General features: G+C 38.6%; 2 pseudogenes; both read left to right on the top strand.

The window, feature by feature from the left end:
- The first annotated feature begins 718 nt into the window (after positions 1-718).
- Positions 719-13,486, top strand: part of LOC102747277 (large ribosomal subunit protein uL1m-like) — a 132,305-nt pseudogene continuing 119,537 nt past the window's right edge.
- LOC115941148 (U4 spliceosomal RNA) lies at positions 4,937-5,058 on the top strand (annotated as a pseudogene).

Raw genomic sequence — 13,486 nt, 5'->3', positions numbered from 1 at the left:
TGACAAATTATTCGTTTGTAAACAAAGCATTTATGTAAAGCAGTACTTGGGGCCCCTCAGTATTTGGTCTGGCGTACTGAATATGATGATTTATGTGAACAACAAGCTGCTCAATCACTTAGCAGGAGTTCCTATAGTCACTATCTGTGCTCCAGGGGAGAGGCCCATACGTAGATGGAGGACAATCTGGCGATCTCTTTCTAACAATTTCTTACGGACCCTCAAGTCTTTGAACAATGCTCTCTTTGTGCAAAACAAGCTTGGGAACGGATCTCTGATCAGAGCACTCCTCAAGACTCTTTTTTGCCTTTATTAAGCAGGGCCCCCAAGAACCCTTTATGGAATTCGTCAATAAATTACAGCAAGCTATTCAGAGACAAATCAGTCATAATCAGACTATTATTGAGAGCACATTCTACCCTTAAACACATGATACAAAAACAAAAAGGGGGAGATATGGGTCCTATAGCACAATCACAGAAAGCATTGCTTACTCTAAATCTTTTTGATTTAAATTCTGATTTTGAAACTCCTGCCAAAGAAAAGCATTTTAAGCCGCACACCCCGCCAAAAACACAAGCTCAAGTACTCTGGAAGGACCCAAACATTGGCATTTGGCAGGGACCAGTAGAATTCCTAACGTGGCAGCGAAGTTATGCTTGGGTTTCCACCAAGGACTGATCAGTGTGGATCCCCGCTAGAAACATTAAACATAACCATGGCCTGGCACAGCCAGAATCCAGTCCCTCAGATGAGTCACCTGAATCTAGAGGAAGAACAGCCATCCTTCATGCGCCTCCCCAGTACCCACAGGGCTAAATTCATGACCTGGGGAGATCTCAAGAAGACGCCCCAGAAAGCCGAGGAGATTTCTACAACAGACCAGTAAACCCTCTACTCCTGAAACATGTTCTTGGCTGTGGTATCTGTGCTTAACACCAGTTCTACCATGGTATGTATTCTTGTCTTTATTTTGCTGATGCCTGGGTGCTTCGCGTCCTCTTATTGGGCCTATAAATTCCCCCTCTGGAAACCTGTTACTTGGGTGAATGCCCCTTTGCCCATTTTCAACAGTGCCATCAATCCTGTTAATCTAACCATAGGTTCGGAAGAATGCAGATCCATGAGCGTTCTGAATCAGGCATTATCTGACATCAGACGCTCCAAGCGCTCCTTGGGTCTGCTCATGGCCGGCATTATCTCAGCTGTCCCCGTTATTACGGCCACCAGTGTGGCAGTTGCCTCTTTCTCACTTGGTTCAGACTGCTGCCTTTGTGGATCAGCTGGCTGTTAATACCACAAGGGAATTTCAACTACAGCAAACTATTGATCAAAAAATACTAGGATGTCTTCAACTAATGGAAGCTGCTGTTGAATATCTTGGGGAGAAACAAGCCTTAGCCCCTCCGCAAGGCCTCTTATGTGACTGGGCTCACAGATCCATCTGTGTTACCCCCATGCCCTGGAAGCGGACCATACATGATTGGGAAAAGATAAAGAAACAAATGCATGGATCACTCCATGGCAATTTAACTTGAGACGTTCAGCAGCTAAAGGATCAGGTCCCCGCCTCACTGATGGCAGTGGAAAATCATAAGCTTCATACAGAAGCTTGGCGATCTCTTTCTAACAATCTGCAGTGGCTTAACCCGGCCACATGGTTCTCTTCCACAAAATGGAGATTCTTAGGAGTTGCTATTGTAGTCTTTACTGTTTTTCTTCTCATCATAGTCTGCAAAATTGGAATAAATGCCCAATCCACTGCCAGAGATGTGAAGCATATCTACACAGTGCAACTGTCTCAAGAACTACTTGCTGCCGCTTTAAAAAAACAAAAAGGGGGAGATGTTGGGGTTAATGTAGAGCACGAAATCAGCCATAATACCTGGCTTGCTAAAATGTAACACGGAGTGCGCTGAAGGCAGGGAAGGTTTCAGAGAAGGGCGTGGGCCTTTGGAATGCCCAGGCCTGCGTGACCACTCTGCCACTGGAATGCCGTGCGGAGTTGCCTTCCGGAAGCTTTCGCAGCCCAAACAGCCACCCTGTGATCTAAGAGATGTGTACATTGTCCCTTAGGCTATGTTTAGCAGAACACGTAGAACACTCAGATTAGCATATCATATCTTTCCCATAAACACATCCTCCTAGTTTCAGTAAGACCCCTTGTCACACATCACGTGCTTGAGAAACAGTGATAAGGATTTGTGCTTATCCTGAAGGACTAATAAGCAGGAACAAAGAAGAGCAAAGGGTCTTTGTCTTTAAGCACTGACCCCCTTGCCTTCTCCTTTCTTTCACAGCAAAGTTTGGAGTCATCTTTCATCTGTCGGTATGGGGATTGCTGGCCATTCCCGGCAACTGAGATATTTCTTTCCATAGAAAGCAGTTTTGTTGCCACCATAAATTCATATGCATATAAACATCACTTTTTTTTCAATTAAGTATCAATAATGAAAAACATTTACACCTAGTAAATAGGAAAACAAAAATCTCCTATTATAATTACACTAACCAAATAAAATATCAGAATGTATTTAAACTAATACTTGAAGTTCTATCAGCTGATTCTACCTAGAATTAAGCTTCATGCAATTTCAATATCTTTGGCTTTCCATGTTGTAGATTTCTGCTAATTCATTAGAACTCACAGGTTGAGTTCTTCTATAAGAGAAAGTCAATGCTATTCTGTTCTCTGAAGTAGTGTGGAATTCCTCCTCTGCTTTCAGACAGGATGATTAAGGTAACTGCAGAACAGGCATGTTCTCAGCTTTGCACTGTGGACATTTTGAGCTGTATAACTTCTTTTTTTTTTTTTTAAGATTTTATTTATTTATTTGAGAGAGAGAGTGAGAGAGAGAAAGAGCACAAGAGGGGGAAGCGGGAGAGGGAGAAGCAGACTCCCTGCTGAGCAGGGAGCCCGATGCGGGACTCGATCCCGGGACTCCAGGATCATGACCTGAGCCGAAGGCAGTCGCTTAACCAACTGAGCCACCCAGGCGCCCCGAGCTGTATAACTTCTTGTATAGGGACCTGTCCGGTGTATTGTAGGCTGCATAGTAGAATCCTCACCCAAGTTCATACAACCAAAACTTTCTCCAGACATTGCTTAATGTTTGACTGCCCTAGAGATACTCATTTCCAAAATTGTTTTTATTGTTTAACTCAGTGGAGGGAATTCCATTTCTAGTAATTATTCACTTAGTTCAAAGGACTTTTTCAACCTTAATCTCTTAAAATTCAAATATGATTGTAAAAGGTAAAACTATGTTGTTTTTAACTCTTTTTAGTGAAAATTAGTACTATATGTTGGCTAACTGAACGTAATAAAAATAGTAGATCATCATGCTTTTTAACAAAATACTAGTATATGAGAAGTGATGCATAGTAGAAGGCCAGGAGTGTCTGAAAACTAAAATTGTGGGGGGAAAGTTGGGAGAAATGAAATAAACCATAAAACTTCAACTTCCCTCACTCTCTGGGTTACAGGTCATTATAGCAAAAGTATACAGATTAAAATCAGCAAAGGTTAAAGTTGCATAGGACAGAGTGCAGGAGAGACCAGGGTAAGCTTCATGTTGTCCTTTCCCAGTAGAGTCCTAGAGAAAGCACTTAATTCTGCCAGCAGTGATGTGTGGCAATATGTACAAAGTACGGCCAAACCAGTACTGTTCACCAGAGTCTTGAGTCTGGGGTTGTTGTTAGGTGTTGGCCATGTATAAAATGAGTGCCCATATGGCTGACTTCAGTTGCTCAACCTCCAGCCCCTCTCTAGGTCAACTAATGCCACAGAGTCCAAGACCCCCATCATAAATCACATTGTTATCATAGACTATCTGGCATGTCACAGTTCCCAGGTAAATAGATATCTTTTGCAAGTCAGTCTATTCCAAAAGATTAGAGATTATCTCCCAAAAGCTGGCCGAGGACCAGAACGTTCCTTAGAATGTGCTGGGGTTGGACAACCCAGGCCTGCTGAATAATTCTTTATTGCACATATCCCTTTCTTCACAACATCCACTAGGTCAGTGATACACAATCATAGGAATGCTACATTGTTCTCTAGTCCTTCAAGATTAACTTTCCTTTTCAGTGTCACTATGTGGAGATATATATATATATATGTATCTTGCTATTAGTAAAATTATTATGTATATTCACCCCACACATGTAATACAAATAGGAGAAAGGTCTTATATTGCATTGAAGTAGAAAGTCAACAAGAGCTACTATTTCTCGCTTTCCGTGTGGCAAACACTTTGCTTTACACAGTTTAATAGTTTAACGGTCATAAGAGCTCTGTATAATGATGTGTTGAAGGCTGGCTGCTCTGCTTTCTGTTTGTTTAGGGCCAGTTGTTAAATTTCCGAAGTTTTGTGAGCTTGTTGGCATCCAGTTGATAGCTTGATATCGGTTATTTACAACATAGAAATTGGAAAATAATACAAATAAGCATTCTCCTCACTCTAAAACGCCAATACTTAAGTATTTTAGCCAGTATATCACTGACTATGAGGTAGGTAATATTATTAGATCCCAGTGACAGAGTCATGGAATACACTTTTTTTGAGACATATTCTAATTCATATTACCGAAACCCCTTGGAAAATTTGTGCTTTTGATATTCCACTTCCTACTGAGAACTGGAGGGAAAATCACCTATTAATCTGTTCCTTCCCTGGCAACAAAGAATATACTTTACCCACTGGTTAGTTCCTTTATCAACTTTTATCAGAAAATCACTGGTTCCATTTTGGAATTTATATATTCTTACATATGTCCAATACGTTGTTTTGTCCTCTTTTGCGCTTGCCTTAATTTGCCTAAACAAGGTCTTTACATACCAACACCTGCACTCCCTCCGAAGCCTACAAACACAGCTCCCAGGCAGAGCAACTCTTGACTGCTATTATATTGTGTGTCAAATTTTATTTGTTCTAGCTTTGCGCGGTGGCAGTATCGTAGCCAATGAGGTTTATCCGAGGCGCGATTATTGCAAATTTTATTCGTTCTTCCCATTGTCCAAATAAAGTAGCATATTTTAGACTGTATTAAATGATTACTTCATATTTCACTTATCTTTTTCAGTTCAAAATTATATGAAAGGTGTCTTCCAATTCCCTTCCAAAAGACAGCAATACAGGGACAATATATTGCAAACAGTAAGTACAACTGGATCCTGAATGTCCCCTAATATCCCTTTATTCAATTACAGAGCTAAATAAATACTGCTAAGTCAAATCACTATGATGCAGATGTGATATTGTCACATAATAAGGAATATATTTGGTCTTTGGCGCTGGTCCTGGCACAAGAGCTTCTAAATGCTCGGAAATTTCCTGAGTGATGAGGATGAGAGGAGTGTCTTTTGTTATTCATAATAGCCCTTTTCTAAGTTTATACTAATGAGGGACTCTTGATGGGCTTCTTGATACTTTCAGGATGGGAGCTGGTTGCTAGCTCATTACCAACCATGTAATTAGGAGGTTGCAACCTTCAGCCCCGTCTTCTGACTCCCAGGGAGATACGGAAAGGCCTGGAGATTGAGTTAATCACGTATGTCCAATGAATCAGTCAGCCGTGCCTAAGTAATGAAACCGCCACAAAAACCCTAAACATCAAGGTTCAGAGAGCTTCTGGGTTGGCAAACACATTGAGGTGCTGGGACAGTGGCATACCCAGAGTCTGGAAGCTTCAGTGTGATGTCCTGCCCTGCCCCCACATCTTACCCTCCGCATTTCTTCCGTTTAGCTGTTCCTGAGCTGTATCCTTTATAATAAACCAGTAAGAATACGTAAAGCCCTTTCCTGAGGTCTGTGAGTTGTTCTAAGCGATTATGGAACCTGAGAGGAGGGCTGTGGGACCTCCAACTTACAGCTGGTTGGTCAGAAGTACAGGTGATAAACTAGGACCCACAGCTAGTAAGTGAAGTAGAGCGTTTTCGTGGAACCGAGCCCTTAAACCCGTAGTGTCAGACACTAAGTCTGGGTGATTAGTGTCAGAACTGAGTCGGAGGACACTCAGTGAGTGTCTAGAGATTGGAGAATGACCAAGTCATTCAGTAGAGGAAAAAAACCCACACACTGAGGCTAAAAGTGTTGTGAGTGAAAATACACAGCAAGACCAGTGGAAAAAACCTGCTAATATTAACATTAGAGGAAATGCCTATTTTTTATCCAAACATACTGAAATATTACTTATTTCATAGTTACAACCATATTAACCACATGACACAGATTTTCTGGGAGGGTGTACATTTTAAATTGAAATATTTTGTAAAATTGAACTTAAAGGATTGGCAGGATACATACCTGGGATTGTAGTTTTTATGCAGTGGTTATTGCAATACAATTTACCTGCAGCACTCACATTAAAAGGGTATACCCTAGTATGTCTATTTATATCGTGAATTTATTCTGATTGGCTAGGGCCTGAGACATACCACTTGGTAAGTATTTTGAATATTCTCTCTGCCACATGAAAGTAACTACTAAATGATAAGGAAGTTTTAAAATAAAACACCGGGGCACCTGGGTGGCTCGGTTGGTTGAGCGACTGCCTTCGGCTCAGGTCATGATCCTGGAGTCCCGGGATCGAGTCCCGCATCGGGCTCCCTGCTCGGCGGGGAGTCTGCTTCTCCCTCTGACCCTCCCCCCTCTCATGCTCTCTCTATCTCATTCTCTCTCTCAAATAAATAAATAAAAAAAAATCTTTAAAATAAAGCACCAAGTGTATGTATTCCACATATTTGCAGTAATGTAATGAAATAATTACTTTTTCAGAGTATTTTGGAGTTATTACCAACATGGCATTAGTTGATGATTATTTATTTTCATCTCAGAGGCACCAGATTGAATTAATCATACTACCCAACTGATGGGACATTAGTATCATTAGTCTGTGCAATGTGGTCATTCATTTATTCATTCATTCCTTTTCATCTCCATATCATAGTAAGCCATTTCTCTCCCCAACAGCAGAAATGTTTTAATATCCTTTGTGTGTATCATTTTTTATCTGAGTATGTTTTCTAAATTATATAGCATCAGACACATATTTTAATATAAAAATATGCAATTACATAATTATATGTATTAAACATATCTACACTGATATGTATGTATGTGTGTGTGTGTGTGTGAATACATCTTGGTTCACTAAACACATGACACTAAATACAGCCCATCAAATGTCTCTGTCAACATTTATCTAACTAGTTATTTCTGACTGCTGCCTCATAGTCCATAGTTTTCCTCATAAAATCTTTCCTCTGCCAGTGATGGCTGCTCAGATTGCTTCCAGATACCACTGAATAGAAAACACACAATAAGAAACATTACCATTATGAACATGTTGGTTCACTCAAGTGTAGAGGCGTATGTGGAAATTTCCCAGGGCTGTACAATGAGGGGTGGCATGGTTCAGTCATTTGCACACTTCTCTACCCAATTTGACAATGAAATGTTGATAGGTTCTTCAGCACAACTACACCAGCAAACATTTCTACCAGCAGAGCCTGAGCATTCTTATTTCCCCACAGTCCCACCAATGTTTGACTTTATTTGGATGTTTTATGTTTTCTGGTCCAATACATATAAAATGGCATCTCAATGTTTTAGTTAGGGTTTTTCTCTTACTAGTGATTTCTGAGCCTCTATTATATGATTACTGTTTGGACTTCTCTTATGTAGACTGAAAAAAGTCTCTTATTCCCCCAAGATGTCTACATCCTAATCCTTGGAACCTGTGAATATCACCTTATATGACACAGAGGGCTTTGTAAGTGTGATTAAATTAAGGATATTGAATTGTGAGATCATCCTGGATTATCTCAGTGGGCCCAATGTAAACATAAGTGTTCTGATAGAGGAAGGCAGAAGACCAGAATCAACAGTAGATGCGATGACAGAAATGAGGTTGGAGCAGTGTGAGGCTGGACCATGAAGAAGGTGTCCTCTAGAAGCTGAAAGAGGGAAGGAAATGGTTTTCCCCTCAGAGCCTCCAGAAAATGTCAGCCCTGCTAACACCTTGACTTTAGCCTAGTGAGACTAATTTTTTTTTTCTAACTTCCAGCAGATTGCATTTCCATAATTCAACAAGTATTTATTTGAGTACCTACCTTAACCAAATACAGCTGTGATCTTGTAGGTTGAATCCCAGAACACTGTTATAAGCAACAAAGACACACTGCAGCCACAGAGGTTTCTTGAACACCAAACGTGTGTTTAAAGATGGGAAATATTCAAGGGATGAGAGTTGAGGAGGTGTTCAAATTGAATTAAAAAATAAAAATGTTTAGCACTTGTCTTCTCAGTTAATCAATAGTCGGTATTCATATGCCACCGACATGGGTCTAGATGTAAGAATGTGATGCTTCCGTGCATTCAGTTCCTTTATCTTTTCCCATTTCATTAAGCTATTTAATCCAGAATGATTCCAGCTCATTTTGCAAATGAGGAAGACAGAAACTCACAGAGACTAAAAGTAAAAAAATCAGGTGAACTGAACAGTGTGCCTCACAGCTTGGTTGATTGACATACTCGCTGCAGCTCCTTATCTCATCCTGAATTAGTAACAGATTTCACACCACATGGGTCTTTAAACCCCATGTTGAGGGACACAGATGAAAATTCTTGTAGAGTTGACCTGGAAATCTGGGTACACTAAAGATTTTGCAGCAACCAGATGACGAAGAGAAAATTACCCGTATAACCACTGTAAACTGTGGCTCCAGAAGGTTCAGTGGCAAGGATTGATAATCACCTAATCAATGGCCTGATTTTTCATTTTGCGTTGAGGAAACACACATATTCTAGGTATGCCATTATGCTTCCTTTGCCTGGCAACTTGTTTCTTCACATACGAACACTCCATTCACTACCAGCTCCTTTTCCCTGCCAGTGCCCCAACTTTTCACACATTTTCTGTATCAGTAGCTGGGGACGTGGGTAGGGAGAAAGAGAACAATTTTGCCTCAGCCAGATGTCATCTACAATTTTAAGGTTAGCTTCAAAAAGGAAGTAGAAGAGAAGGGTTTAAGCTGAATGAAAGATTCTGCTTAAGGATTTTATTCCCTCTTGTCCTGAGAAACTGAATAAAAATACAGAAAGTACACTGAGGTCACCCATCTCTATATATGCCAGTGAGCAGAGTAGGTAAAGCTCAGGAGGCAAAGATATGTAAGATAAGGAAGATTTAGAGCTGATTATGAACAGAAGTTATCCTTTGTCTACCTATGCCAGAATATTCTATTTCAAAAGCAAAACAAAACTAGTACAATTAAAATACCTGGTTGAATTCTTTCCTTGGAGGGGGTCTATAAACTGTAGCCTCAAGTACATTCTAAAATTATATGTGCCCATGCTAAAAAGAAACCTTTTGGAATTCTGTGAAAACTTTATTTGAATCTGTTTAAACCATGTCATATTTTTAGGGAGTGTTTTTGGAATTTCTAAGAAGTACATTTTGATAAGAGGTAAAATCAAATATATCTTTCCCCACATGGCACAGAAACCATTCAACCATTGCCCACTTGCTATTCTGTACTTTGCACGCCCAGCTGTTTCCAGAAGAAACCATCTCTGATGATAACTTAACTTTGGCTCAGTGAAACTGATTTGAAACTTCTAAACTCCAGAACTACATAATAATAAATGTTTATTGTTTAAGTCACTAATTTGTGGTAAATTTTTACAACAGCAAAGAGAATTAATACATCTTACCTTATAAATTTCATATTTTTGCAAAATTATGTTTTCTGATTTTTTCTTGTTGTGCAAGTTTATTGATATCCTGGATGTAATTCACATAAAAATTTTGGTTGATATGGCAACTATCTTCTTTTCTGTCATCAGCTGTCAGTTATTGTTATTCATGGAATCCTTCATTGAACATGACTTTTGATAGAATCATCATTTTTGTTTTGGGGTTTATACTTTTGAACATGTTTTTCAGGAAATCAACCTCCTTAGTTCACAAGGAGCCTCCATTTGCCTTTGCTAAATATATAGTTTTACTTTCACACTGAAGTCTATAACCATCTAGAGGCCAAATTTATATTTTGTGTTTGGTAAAGGTACATTTTTATTCTTCCTCTTAAACCAGGTTCATTTTCCCATCATCACTATGTATTCCATTCACAATTTTTAGTGATAACACCATTATTAGCTAATATATATATTATATTTTGTATATATATTATGTATAGAATTATTATGTTTTATCTGTCTCTGTGATTTCTATTTTCCTCACTATGACTATTTTTTCTGTTTTTGAATTGATATTGTATTATTCTTTTTTAATTTTTATTTGTATCATGATTTCTCTTAAGGTTCATACTTAGAGTTATCTATTAAATTCCTCACACACCATGACACCTCCAAGTCCATTTAACAATAACAAAAATAATTTTTAAAAGCTGCCTATTTGGTTTCTACTGAAACATGAGTCAGATAGTGGGCTACATATGAGAAAGTGGTACTTCACTTGCCTCAAATGGGGGAAGGAGCAACAAAGGTGTGGGGTGTATGTGTTTGTTTAGCCATTCAGATATTTTAGTTACAAATTTTGTTATCTGAAGATATTTTTCAATTTCTGTGTGAATGGGCATTATATACTACCCAATAGTGATTGGATCGTTTGAGAAATTATGATAATATGGCCCAGGAAGTTTATACAATTTGAGTCTCATTTTATGTGAATGAAGTTGCTAAATACATCAAAAATAAAAATTGAGTTTCAAAATGAGAATTGGCCTTTGTATTTTCCAAATAACCCAGAGTTTCATGTATGAGTTGCAGTAAAGGTTTTATGCTCATTAGCTCAAAAATTGAAACAAACTAATCCCTGTCACAAGAACATCTTTGGATATTCACAGTTCCAGAAATAACATCTATGACTTCAGATCAAATTATTTTTCTAACCCTAGAAGCACATACATTATTTACAAAAGTTTTTACTTAATAATGTAAAAATTCCCTAATCCTGCCTATATATTAATATAGCTTAATATCTGTCTTCCCTAAATCAGTCTTTCATGCTTCCTTCCCTAACTCCTCCCACTGTGTTTTACACTTTCTCTTAAAACAAAAACCAGGTGATGTCTCAAAAGAATCTCAAACTGCCCTTGCTTCCCATTGTTCTTAGGCTAAAGATATACCTTTGTTGTAGTACTACGAGTCAGTGTTAGGAGTTCTCATTATATAACTTGCCATTTTCTTCTAATGTGTTTGTTTCTTTTTTAAATTGTACTTCATTTTTTCATTCTGGACATTAAAACATTGAATATTCTATATATAGCTAATTTTAGCAATACTAGTGTTTGAAGAATATATTTTTTGTCAACGGATATAAAATGAAACTTCTGTCCTTTAGCAAATTGCCACAGATATCAGTTCATTTCGGAAATATCTACAGGCATATGTCACTTCATTGTGCTTCATGTTGTTGGGCTTTGCAGATATTGCATATTTTGCAAATTGAAGACTGGTGGCAACTCTGAGTTAAGCAAATCTGTTGGCATCATTTTTCTCACAGTATTTGCTGACTTCTTGTCTCTGCCACATTTTGGTAATTCTCACAGTATTTCGAACTTCTTATTATACTTGTTGTGGTGATCTGTGATCAGTGATCTTTGATGTCACTGTCGTCATTGTTTTAGGGGCATCACGAATGACACCCCTGTGAGATGGCAAACCTAAGTGTTACGTGTGTTCTGAGTATTGCACTGTCTCTTCTGCCATTTCTGTCCCTCTCCCCAGGCCTCCTGATTCTATAAGACACAACAATACTGAAATTAGGCCAACTAATATCCTACAATAGCCTCTAAGTGTTTAAGTGAAAGGAAGAAAAGTACATCGCTAATTTTCAATCAAAAACTAGAAATGACTGAGCTTGGTGAAGAAGGCAAGTCCATAACCAAGATAGGCAAAAAGTAGGCCTCTTGTGCCAGTTAGCTAAGCTGTGAGTGCAAAGGAAATGTCTTTAAGGAAGTTAGAAGTGCTACTCCAGTAAACACATGAATGATACGAAAGGAAAACAGCTTTACTGCTGATAACAGAGAAAGTTTGAGTGGCCTGGATAGAAGATCAAACTAGCCACATATTCCTTTAAGTCAAAGCTTAATCCAGAGCAAGGTCCTGACTTCTTTCTTTCTTTTTTTTTTTTTTTTCCCCTTCCTCCTCCAGCTTTATTGGATAGTTTAAAATTACATTTCTATTTTCTAGGACCTCAGTTGCTTTTTCCATCTGACTTTTAAAAACTGATTACAGCAAATGAAACACAGTTGTCTAAGTGATATAGTATACAAAAATAACATCTTGATTTCCGTGAAAATGCATTTCTCTGCAAGGCCCTGACTTCTTTCAATTCTATGAGGGCTGAAAGAGGTGAGGAGGCTGCAGAAGAAAAGTTGGAAGCTAGTGGAGGTAGGTTCATGGGGTTGAAAAAAAGAAGCCTTCTCCATAATATAAAAGTACAAGGTAGAAGAAGTAAGTGCTGATGTAAAGCTGCACTAAATTATCCAGAAGATCTAGCTAAGATATAGTGATCAATGAAGGTGGTTACACCAAACAACCAATTTTCAGTGTTGACAAAACAGCCTTATATTGAAAGAAGATGCCATCTAGAATTTTCATAGCTAGAGAGGAGAAGTCAATGCCTGACTTCAAAGGACAGGGTGACTCTCTTGTTAGGGGCTAATGCAACTGATGATTTGAAATTGAAACCGATGCTCTTTTCTCATTCTGAAAATCCTAGGGCCCTTAAGAGTTCTGCTAAATATACTCTACCTGTGCTCTATAAATGGAACAACAAAGCCTGGTTGATAGCTCATCTGTCTATAACATGGATTACTGAATATTTTAAGACCATTGTTGAGAACTGCTGCTCTGAAAAAAGATAATTTTCAAAATACTACCGCTCGTTGACAATGCACCTTGTTACCCAAGAGCTCTGATGAAGATGTGCAATGAGATGAATGTTGTTTTCATGCCTGCTCACACACACCATCCATCTGTAGCTCATGGGTCAGGAGTCATTTTGACTTTTAAGTCTTTCTATTTGAGAAATACATTTTGTTAAGCTATAGCTGGCATATATAGTGATGGATTTGGGCAAAGTAAATTGAAAAGCTTCCTGAAAGGATTTGCCATTCTAGATGCCATTAGGAATCTTTTTGAGTCATGGGACAAGTTCAAAATACTAACATAAACAGGAGTTTGGAAGAAGTTGATTCCAATCCTTATGGATGACTGTGAGGGCTTCAAGACTTTAGTGGAAACAGTACCTACAAATGTGGTGGAAATAGCAAGAGAACTAGGATTAGAAGTGGAGCCTGGAAATGGGACTGAATTGCTGCAATCTCATAATAAAACTTGAATAGATGAGAAATTGCTTCTTATGGATACATAAAGAAAGTGCTTTCTTCAGATGGAATCTACTCCTGGTGAAGATGCTCTGAAAGTTGTCAGAATGACAGCAAAAGAATTAA

Source organism: Leptonychotes weddellii, chromosome 1 (genome assembly GCF_054177405.1).
Source record: "Leptonychotes weddellii isolate Sample4059 chromosome 1, ASM5417740v2, whole genome shotgun sequence".
Classification (NCBI taxonomy): Eukaryota; Metazoa; Chordata; class Mammalia; order Carnivora; family Phocidae; genus Leptonychotes; species Leptonychotes weddellii.
Note: the sequence above shows the minus strand (reverse complement) of the source record. Positions and strands in the feature narration are given on the sequence as shown.